Consider the following 12,209-nt stretch of genomic DNA (forward strand, 5'->3'; position numbering starts at 1 on the left):
TTAAAAGCAAACAAGGGAACGATTCAAAAATTGGACATGGGGCTGTAGTAAGGATGAAACAGAAGACAAAGACTGAGCAGTCTCGTGCACTAACATCTATGCTATGAGGACTGCTGAAACGTCCGCTTAGGAAAATTTATATTTTACTGTGGTGGAAAGCCTCTACGTTAACAGAGCAGAACTGAACGTACTCAGACATTTCGCTCTTTACTTATTCTGATCAACACTAAACTGACACATTATATTTATAGCGCAACGCAATCTGACTTTTAATAATCCCTACAAAAGAATGGCCCTGACTAACAATAACCTATACCTTTCATGAATCACTTACTCACAAAACTCTTCGTTACTCGAACTTCTGCAATACAGCGAGCGCCAATGCTGCCAGCTAAATAAAAGATTCTAACTACTGAAGGTACTAACTACTGATAGGCATAATTAGGAAATAAAAGATTTTGATAGAGAACAAACAATGGTTCAAATGGCTCTGAGCACTTTGCGACTTAACTTCTGAGGTCATCAGTCCCCTAGAACTTAGAACCAGTTAAACCTAACGAACCTAAGGACATCACACACATTCATGCCCGAGGCAGGATTCGAACCTGCGACCGTAGCGGTCGCTCGCTCCCAGACTGTACGCCTAGAACCGCACGACTACTCCGGCCGGCAATGTTGTTTTCCACTTTGCGGATATAAACAGCTATAGGGAAGTGCATCTAAACCATTCTCTCAGATTCTGTAGCCACGATGTTAGTCTTCTTCCTACTGAACTTTTCACTATAGCTTCTCCTTCGATTATGAGTTTCAGAATATTGTGTCTTTCTCCTCTCATATGTGGCAAAAATATTCTAGATTTATGGTTGTATTTTTCCTCCAATCCCTTAAACCTTACTGAGTGGCATTATAAGATCTTCATTGGTAATTTTCTGTGTCCAGAACGTTTTCTCAGCATTCGGCAATACAGCCACATTTCCAATGCCTCAATCTTCTTTGCTGCTTCCTTATTAATTTTCCATGCTTCCATTCCACACGAGAATAATGGGACGTGCATGAGTACTTGGATTACATAACAGCATTTGAAGTCTTAGCTAAAAATTTAAATTACGGTTGTTAAAAAATAGTTTGACGTCAAAAACGGCAGCTATGTTTGGTTCAATTCCGTCATTGATTTCATGTGTCTGATCCTGTTTGTCATTGATTCAAATTGGAGGAATTTATATTTTGATATCCTTTTGTGGGAATGGGAGTTAACTTAATAATCATGAAACTGATTTTGCAAAAATTCGTTCTGAGACCAAAATCGTTGCTGATTAGTTCTTCAAATAGTGTGTGTGTGTGTGTGCAGCTAGTGTGTCATCAGCATAGAGTATACTATTGACCACTTTTTAATTAACTTGTACACCTAGTTCTGTGTTTGATATGTCTTGCCTGAAGGTTGCCTTCGAACGATAGTTAAATAGGAGTTTTTACAGAGCACAGCCTTGTCTTTCTTCTCACATTGTTCTCAAGTATTCTGATATTCCTCCATTGCAGTTGATAACAGAGGTCTGTTGCTGGTATAAGCAATATAATCATCCTAAAATCTTGCTGGCCAGTTTCACTTTCTTCCAATAGGATTACCGATTTATCATGTCGCACTTTGTCAGAACCGTTCTGGTAATCAGTGGACTCCAGCATTACATCGTGATTCATGTCTAGGCATTTTTGCAGAAAAAAGTAGCAAAATATTTAAAACATAGACAGAGAAAAATTGCACTGACAGTTACTGGCTACAAAATTTCCCAGCAACTGAGAAATACACTGATAGTTGAAGGTCTACTGAATACATTAAATAGAATTTCATGGACATACTATATATAAAAGACATTTTTGGAGAGGTGATAAGAACAACTTCGTCTTACACTGGCCTCTAAGTGAAAGCAAACTATTATTGTTGATGTTGGTGATAGAAATGGATTCTCACTAAATGCCGAAAATATAGGACGAAATGTTGTGCTAATGCATATTGTAATGTTAGATTTAATCCAGCATAAACATTTTCTTATCGGACCATTTCAATAATTAACTGGCTTTCACAAAAACATGTTTTCTTCATGAACCTACGAAAGAAAAGAACTGTACTCTCTTAATAAAATCAAAAAGGTAAGATTCGAAAAATTTCAAACTGACGCTGTCGTCACCGTGCATAAGAAATCTGTTGCCAGATTACCTCCTTACTTAAGTCTTACTTAAATACAGCGTACCTAATTTGACCTGGATTGAAACAAGATGTACGAAAGAAAAATGTTGCATTACATTACACAGTCCACTTCGAAAAATCGCAGAAGAATAACTGTTGACACGATAGTAGTAAATATGTAAGCAGCAGACATCTCATAGCAGCGCCACTTGCACCATTGGCCTTCGTCCTACGTTTCCCTTCAGGAGCTGATGTTTTCAAGGTGGGTAGTAGCAGGTGGGAGCCCCCTCGCTGTCCTACTCGGAGTCCCATTCTACCCCTCACGCGCAGCTCACAGCTGATTCTACACCAAGCCGACTACAGGCCTACCCCAACGGACTGTTATCGGACCACTACTGTCCCCAATACACGGAAGTAACAAAGCGGAAGCTCCGTGAGGCTGTTCGTGGATGACGCTGTTGCTTACAGAGAACTAGCAACGGTAGGAAACTGTAGCGAAATGCAGGTACATTTGCAAAGAATCGAAGTTGGTGCAGCAGTTGATCCTCAACATACATGTAAAATATTGCATATAAAGATGCGTAAACGTCTGTTGTTGTTTGATTACATGATTGCCGAACAGTCATTGTAAACTGTGACTTGAAGTAAATATCTGGTACTATGTATACCTAATGATTTGATGTAGATATTATATATACCATATATTAAGTTCTGGCCGGCGACTATGCCAGGCATACCAGGAAGTGTTACGAAACCTATGTTCGCTGTCACTTCACCACTGAGTCACCAAACCACACAGCCCGTATAAGCTCTGAATTCTCCAACGAGCGAAATCGATGACCCTCTAGGTGTGTGCCTCCCTTGTGAGTTGCAGAACATTGTCACGTTTGCGAGAAAGCGCCATTGAACGCAGTTCAGTGACGACTGCGGCGTCAGAACTTTAGAGCGGCAAATAAGTGGAGAGAAAGCGAGAGTGGCGACTGGTCTCTCCCGCTATATCGACCGCGTTCGCCGCAGCCCAGGCTCTCCGCTCGCCCGTGACGTCACAGGCGGCTGGCCGTAGCGCTGCTCCGTGCTGCCAAGAATAGGACAAAGGCAGCCCTGTCACTAGTGCGGGCGTAACCAGCTCATAACGCGTGCTCTCTTCTTCCTTTGTTTACTAGCAATAAAATTTTTGTTACAATTATAAATTTTCTTAACATAGCTACAGTCCTTGACTCTGTGGAAGACGTTCGGCACAGTTCCACATTGTCACCTGATGAACAAAATACGAGCTTACGGCGTGTCAGGCCAGAATTGTGATAGCACTGAATCGCTAGTACCAAAAATAAACCAGGGAGTCATTCTTTGAGAAGAAAAAAACCTTAGACGTAAAAGTATCTTCGAGCATACCCTATTACTTTACACAATGTACCAAATCTTATCAAAAGATCAGGACACTTATTAGTCGACATTAATTAACTTTGCTAGGGACACTTTCAGTGAGAAGTCTGAATGGAATAATGTCAGCCCATTCTTATGTTGGACGCCGGGATCTGGAGCGAGGCCAGCCTTCTAACTCGTATCAAACGTATTGCATTGGGATCCTACATCTACATGTACGTGATTACTCTACTATTCACAATAAAGTGCCTGGCAGAGAGTTCAAAGAACCACCTTCAATCTGTCTCTCTCTACTGTTCCGCTCTCGAACGGCGCGCGGGAAAAACGAGCACTTAAATTTTTCTGTGCGAGCCCTGATTTCTCTTATTTTATCGTGACGACCATTTCTCTCTATGTAGGTGGGTGCCAACAGAATGTTTTCACAATCGGAGGAGAAAACTGGTGATTGAAATTTCAAGATCACGTCGCAACGAAAAACGCCTTTGCCACTCCAATTCACGTATCATGTCTGTGACACTATCTCCCCTACGTCGCCATAATACAAAACGAGGTGCCCTTCTTTGTACTTTTTGGATACCATCCGTCATTCACATCTGATGCGGATCCCAACCGCACAGCAATACTATAGAATAGGGCGGACAAGCGTGGTGTAAGCAGTCTCTCTTGTAGATCTGTTGCACCTCCTCGGTGTTCTGCCAATGAATCGAAGTCTTTGGTTGTCTCTACCCACAACATTATCTATGTGATCGTTCCAATTTAGGGTATTTGTAATTGTAATGCTGAAGTATTTCGTTGAATTTACAGCCTTCAGATTTGTGTGACTTATCGCGTAATCGCAATTTAGCTGGCTTCTTTTATTACTCATGTGAATAACTTCATTCTTTTCTTTATTTAGGGTCAATTGTCACTTTTCGCACCATACAGATATCGTATCTAAATCATTTTTCAATTCGTTTTGGTCACCTGATGACTTAACAAAGTGGTAAATGACAGCATCATCTGCAAACAATCTAAGACGACTACTGAGGTTGTCTCACACGTCGTTAATGTAACTCAAGAACAATAGAGGGCCTATAACACTAGCCTGGGGAACGCCGGATATTACTTCTATTTTACTCGGTGACTTTCCGTGTATTACTACGAATTGTAACCTTTCTGACAGGAAATCACGAATCCAGTGACACAACTGAGGCGATATTCCATAGGTACGCAGTTTGGTTAGAAGACGCTTTTGAGGAACGGTGTCGAAAGCCTTCTGGAAATCTGAAAATATGGAATCAATTTTACATCCCCTGTCGATAGCACTCATTACTTCATGAGTATAAGGAGCAGGTTGTGTTTCGCAAGAACGATATTTTGTGAATCCGTGCTGACTGCTTGTCAATAAATCGTTTTCTTCAAGGTTCAAAATGGCTCTGAGCACTATGGGATTTAACATCTGTTGTCATCAGTCCCCTAGAACTTGGAACTACTTAAACCTAACTAACCTAAGGACATCACACACATCCATGCCCGAGGCAGGATTCGAACCTGCGACCGTAGCAGTCACGCGGCTCCGGACTTAGCGCCTTAACTGCGAGACCACCGCGGCCGGCTTTCTTCAAGGTACCTCATAATGTTCGAATACAGTATATGTTGCAAACCCCTACTGCAAATCGACATTAGTGACATGGGCCTGTAATTCAATGGATTGCCCCTACTTCGCCGGCCGCTGTGGACGAGCGGTTCTGAGCGGTTCAGTTTGGAACCGTGCGACCGCTACGGTCGCAAGCTCGAACCCTGCCTCGGGCATGGATGTGTGTGATGTCCTTAGGTTAGTTAGGTTTAAGTGGTTCTAAGTTATAGGGGACTGATGACCTTAGATGTTAAGTTCCATAGCGCACAGAGTCATATGAACCATTTGGACTCCTACTTCCCTATTTGGGTATTGGTGTGACTTGAGCAATTTTCCAGTGTTTAGGTACGGATCTTTCTGTGAGCGAGCGGTGTTATTTAACTGTTAAATATGGAGCCATTGTATCAGCATACTCTGACAGGAACCTGAATGATATACTATCTGGACCGGAAGCCTTGTGTTTATTAAGTGATTTAGGCTGCTTTGCGACACCGAGAATATCTATTTCTGTTTCTCATCTTGGCAGTTGTTCTTGATTGGAATTCAGGAATATTTACTTCGTCTCCTTTGGTGAAGGAGTTTCGGAAAATCGTGTTTAATAACTCTGCTTTAGTGGCACTGTCATCAATGACTTCATCGTTGTTATCGCGCAGTGAAGGTATTGATTGCGTCTTGCCACTGGTGTTCTTTATGTATGACCAGAATCTCTTTGGGTTTTCTGTCAGATTTCGAGAAAGAGTTTCGTTGTGGAAATTACTGAAAGCATTTCGCATTGAAGTACGCGCTTATTTCGAACTTTTGCAAAACTTTGTCATTCTTAGGGGTTTTGCGTTCTCTGAAGTTTGGCATGCTTTTCTCGTTGCTTCTGCAACAGCGATCTGACCCGTTTTGTGTACCATGGAGGATCAGTACCATTACTTATTAATTTATGTGGTATATACAGGGTGTTACAGAAAGATACGGCCAAACTTTCAGGAAACATTCCTCACACACAGATAAAGAAAAGATGTTATGTGGACATGTGTCCGGAAACGCTTAATTTCCATGTTAGAGCTCATTTTAGTTTCGTCAGTATGTACTGTACTTCGTCGATTGACCACCAGTAAAGTTTCACATTCAACGTGTGGGCTGACGAGAATCCGCACGCAATTGTGCTATCACGTCATCAACACAGATTTTCTGTGAATGTTTGGGCAGGCATTGTTGGTGATGTCTTGATTGGGCCCCATTTTCTTCCATCTATGCTCAATGGAGCACGTTATCATGATTTCATACGGGATACTCTACCTGTGCTGCTAGAACATGTGCCTTTACAAGTACGACACAACATGTGGTTCATCCACGATGGAGCTCCTGCACATTTCAGTCGAAGTGTTCTTACGCTTCTCAAAACAGATTCGGTGACCGATGGATTGGTAGAGGCGGACCAATTCCATGGCCTCCACGCTCTCCTGACCTCAACCCTCTTGACTTTCATTTATGGGGCATTTGAAAGCTCTTGTCTACACAACCCCGGTACCAAATGTAGAGACTCTTCGTGCCCGTATTGTGGACGGCTGTGATACAATACGCCATTCTGCAGGGCTGCATCAGCGCATCAGGGATTCCATGCAACGGAGGGTGGATGCATGTATCCTCGCTAACGGAGGACATTTTGAACATTTCCTGTAACAAAGTGTTTGAAGTCACGCTGGTACGTTCTGTTGCTGTGTGTTTCCATTCCATGATTAATGTGATTTGCAGAGAAGTAATAAAATGAGCTGTAACATGGAAAGTAAGCGTTTCCGGACACATGTCCACTTAACATATTTTCTTTCTTTGTGTATGAGGAATGTTTCCTGAAAGCTTAGCCGTACTTTTTTGTAACACCCTGTATATCTCAATTGCTGTCGATACTATCTCTTTGAAATCATTTCACAACTTTTCTACGCTTACATGATCAGATCGGAATGAGTGCAGGCTGTCTCTTAAAAAGGCGTTAAGGGCATATTTATCTGCTTTTTTAAATAGATATACTTTGTGTTTCTTTTGATGGTTGTAGGAGTTACGGTATTCAGGCCAGCAGCTACTGCTTTATGGTCGCGAATCCCTGTATTCTTCACGATACTCACTATTTGTCCAGGATTATTTGTTGCTAAAAGGTCAAGTATGCTTTCGCAACCATTTACGCTTCGAGTGGGCTCATGAACTAATTGTTCAAAATAATTTTCTGAGAAAGCATTCAGTACAATTTTGGTGTTCTTTTATGCCAGTCGCCGCCTTACTCTTATAATTTTGCCAGCATGTCGAGGGTACATTAAAGTCATCACTGACTATAATTGTATGAGTGGCGTACCTACCTGAAATGAGACTCAAGTTTTCTTTGAACTGTTCAGGAACTATATCTTCTGAGCCAAGAGATCGGTAAAACGATCCAATTAATAATTTAGTCCGATTGTCAAGTATAACCTTTACCCATACTATTTCGCAGGAATTATCTGCTTCAATTTCACTACAAGGCCATTACAAGAAATCTATGCTGAATTTATTTCCGGCTTTATCCAGCTTTCAGGCCCTATAACTATTTGAGCTTCAGTGCTTTCTATTAGGACTCGAAGCTCTGGTTCTTTGCCAACACAGCTACCACAATTTACAACTACAATACTGATAGTTTCTACAACTAACTTGCTGCGTTTTACCTGCCCTTCTTAGACAGACGCCCTTTCTGTGGTTCCCTGAGGCCCTCTAACCTAAAGAACCGCCCAGACCCTTCCACACAGCCCCCGCTACCTGTGTAGCTGCTCCCTGTGTGTAGTGGACTGCTGGGTGACCTACTAAGTGGAACCTGGAAACCCACCACCCGATGGCGCAATCTACAGCCGACACGGTCACAGAACCGTCTGGGCCTCTGATTCAGGCCAGAGGACCACAGTCGGTTCTATTGGCGATGCTGCAGATGGTGAGCTACGCTTTAATCTCGCAAGGGAGACTGGCAGTCTTTACCATTTCAGCTAGCCGCCCAAAATCAGAGAGAATCTCCTCCGATCCAAAGAGAGATACGTCACTGGTACCGACATGAGACACCACCTGCAGTTGGCTGCAGTCTGTACACTTCATGGCATCCGGAAGCAGCCTTTCCACATCCGGAATGACTCCCCACCGGTATGCACACGCAGAGCACACTGGCTTCCTGCCCCTCCTTGGCATCCATGTTCCTAAGGGGCCCCATTACGTTCCTCAGGCTGGAGCTCCCAACTACCAGCAAACCCACCCCCTGTGAACGCCGAGATCTTGCGGGCCTAGAAGCTTCAAAAATGGCTCTGAGCACTATGGGACTCAACTGCTGTGGTCATCAGTCCCCTATAACTTAGAACTACTTAAACCTAACTAACCTAAGGACATCACACACATCCATCCCCGAGGCAGGATTGCGCGCCTAGAACCGCGAGACCACCGCGGCCGGCCCTAGAAGCTTCCTCTGGAACAAGGTGGACAACTGCATCTGGCTCAGACACATCGTCAGCCACAGATAACGCCCGAAACCTGTTCGTCAAACGAACCGGGGAGGTCCTACGATCGGCCCTTCGGAAAGTATTTCGCTGCCTGCCAGACTTTGGAATGATCTCCCACTCGACCACTGGTGAGGGGTCAACCTAAGCGCAGGCAGTACCCGGGGCGGCCACAGAAGTGGACCGAACGGGGGACACGTGGGACGTGCTCGCCGTCTCTCGCGTCCCCACGTCCGACTCCCCACAGTAATGCCCCTTGGCACCGGCCTCAAGCTGTGTGATGGAAGCCAACACAGCCTGGAGCTTTGAGCGAAGGGTCACCAGATGAGCTCGCATCTGCACACAGCAATCACAGTTGCTACCCGTTACTGCAGTCGCTCACGTTTGAAGCTCGTAAAAATATACAAAAAACAAATGTTGTACTCGGCTTATTAGCAGCAGGAAAACTAGGTGCTCTGTCACTGACGGTCTATTCGACACTGAGCTATACTAAAGAAAACAAAGCCTGTACGATGCTAGGGTCGATAGCAACGGCGGTACTGTACGCTACACTGTTATTGAAATAAAAGATTGTGTGTAGTAAGCACTCGAACACGCAATAAATTACAAAAATAATCTAGTAACCACACAGGTATCTGTAAATAAATACGTCGCTCCTCCTGGAAGCTCGTAAAAATATACAACAAACGAACGTCATGTCATGTCATGACTGGGCAGGAATCTTACTGTCAACAAACCATTTCCTCACAGACATTGCTTATGACACATTGCACTGTCATACTGATACAATCAATCACCTTCTCCGACCTGTTCCTACATTTTATATAGTTCACAATGCTAATAAATGTGTTCTTAACCTTCCGTCTGTAACTTTATGCTAAGTGCAATAAGGGGACTACTCTCTCACCCTGCAATAAACCTCCATACCACGGCACAGCCGCCTCTATACTTCAATGCTGGCACTTCACTAATGATCTCCAGGCTTTCGCCAAACCAGAAACATTCACAGATTGCCACAAAGTATAGCGCGACTCATCGCTCCGTATAAATCGTTTCAGTCAGCCACAGTCCAGTGGCGTTGCTCTTTACATAGCCTCAAGAGGCGCTTAGTTTTGCCCACAGAAACGTGTAGCTGATGAGGAGCTGCTAGATAACTTTACGCCACTCTTATTAATGCCCTATGCAGTCATAGCTGGACTGATGACAGCACTTTACAACTCTGCCCCTCAGATAATAACTAGTCCACAAAAGCAACAATAATAGTTTCAATAATAGGCGCTAAGAAATAATCAGCTACACCGACATGGGAACTGTATTTAAAATTCAAACTCTTCATTCACCACATAATAATGACTGTTAAAGTGCTTAAAGTACAATGTGTACGTAGTCTTGGCTACTTTCGCTAGCAGACTTAAGCATTAACCTCAGTTTTCAAAGACTAAACGTAAATAAATAAAGCTCTTGTCTTCGTTCTACGATCGCAGGTTCGAATCCTGCCGCGGGTATTGCAATGTGTGATGTCCTTAGGTTGGTTAGGTCTAAGTAGTTCTGTGTCTAGGGGACTGATGACCTCAGATGTTAAGTCCCATAGAGCTTAGAGCCATTTGAACTATTTTGCCTTAGTTTTCTCCATCATCTTAAGGTTGGTATAAGCTGCGAAGTGTCTGAGTACATCGTACACTGTCCACTGAAGCTCAACACCTCTATGAAATATTTAGGGGTTGATAGATTTCACTCTTGCAGCTTGTAACTAATCGCTTCCGGAGCACGGGCTCCCGGGTTCGATTCCCGGCGGGATCAGGGATTTTCACCTGCCACGAGATGAGTGGGTGTTTGTTTTGTCCTCCTCATTTCATCATCATTCATGAAAGTGGCGAGAGTGGACTGAGCAAAGGTAAGGAATTTGTACGGGCGCTGATGACGGCGCAGATGAGCGCTCCACAAACCAAACATCATCCATCATCATCATCATCATCATCATCATCTAGACTAACTGGTTTAGCCGAACGGACTAAGGCGCTGCAGTCATGGACTGTGCGGCTGGTCCCGGCGGAGGTTCGAGTCCTCCCTTGGGCATGGGTGTGTGTGTGTGTGTGTGTGTGTGTGTGTGTGTGTGTGTGTGTGTGTGTTTGTCCTTAGGATAGTTTAAGTAGTGTGTAAGCCTAGGGACTGATGACCTTAGCAGTTAAGTCCCATAAGATTTCACACACACTCTGACTGGTGGACAGAGACTTGGATGAAGCCTCTGTCATGCAGTTCCTTTACAACTTCTTTGGCTGTAATCTCCGCTAGTAGATACTTGATCACCCCTTTTAGAGATTTTTCCGTGGGTCTCTGGTGAGTAAAAAACGGGATTATCCTGTGCTGATAGAAGCGGAGCTCTTTAAATTGATCTCCATAGTCTCAAAATGGTATTTAATCGTTATCTCCTTATATATGGCATTTATAGGGCACAGACCTGTTTATTTACCCCCGCATTCAGGGAAAGGTATTTGCCCGTATATTGAAACGTCACTGGTGCTCTCTTCCTCGCCAGTTGCGGTAATGCTTTCATCTCTCATCAGTCGCGCGAGCTTGAACCTCACGATCGCCGGGTCTCAAGCTGTGCTGAGCTGCAGACCGCCGTCCTTGTTGATGGTGTTTTCGGCTATTTTTGTTTTTTCCGATTCTTTTATGACACTATCCAAAAATCCCTTCGGCCTGATACTAACAGATGTGTCGTCGAACAGAATTCGGTGCGATTTTCTAAAGCGTGTTCTGGAACGGCTGACAATTCTTAGAACACATGAAATTCATTCACGGCCACATTAGATTTAGTACTGAAGTAGAGACAGATGATGCATTGTCCTTCGTTGATGTCCTGTTTGCCCCAAAACCGGTGTACATCTCAGCCACAGTGTGTACAGGAGACCTAGACTCAAGGATTGGCTTCTTCACACTCTCAGCCACGACCATCCGGCACAAGAACGTGGCGTTCTGAACACGCTCGTCCACAGTGCTAAAGTCATTTCAGCCGCTAAAAATCTGTCACTAGTACTAAGATACACAGGCTTTTTCTGGTGGGACACGCAGGAAAAGAAACATCAAAGAAGAAACTCACGTTTTTGCCTTTCTGTGGCACAGTGTCGGGGAAGATTAACCGGATCCTGAAGGGAAACAACATCTCATTAGTGTGCAGGACCCCACAGAAATAAGATAGTTTGAGGCTTGTGAAGGACGATCTAGGACTTAGAAAGCCTAGAGTGTACAAAATTTGATGTCAGTGTGGCTGCTACTACCTTGGCCAAGCAATGCGCAATGTGGAGCAACGCCTTACGGAAAACGAGAGGTCCTTACCCCTACGCTATCCTGAAAAATCAGCAGTGGCAGAACACGCTTTAGACAATGGACACCGAATTCTTTTCGACGAACGTTTCATTATGAGGACGGAGGGATTTTGGGATAGCGTCATAAAAGAAGCAGTAGAAATAAAAATATAAAAAAACTATCAAAAAGGCCGGTGGTCTGCAACTCAGCACAGCCTGGGACCCGCCAATCGTGA

The 12,209-nt window shown here is 43.8% G+C and overlaps 1 protein-coding gene across 3 annotated transcripts in view; it reads left to right on the plus strand.

The window, feature by feature from the left end:
• Nucleotides 1-12,209, plus strand: part of LOC126298407 (diacylglycerol kinase 1-like) — a 1,060,073-nt gene that overhangs the window by 643,064 nt on the left and 404,800 nt on the right. The gene's annotated exons all lie outside the window — the stretch shown is intronic.

Source organism: Schistocerca gregaria, chromosome X (genome assembly GCF_023897955.1).
Source record: "Schistocerca gregaria isolate iqSchGreg1 chromosome X, iqSchGreg1.2, whole genome shotgun sequence".
NCBI lineage: Eukaryota > Metazoa > Arthropoda > Insecta > Orthoptera > Acrididae > Schistocerca > Schistocerca gregaria.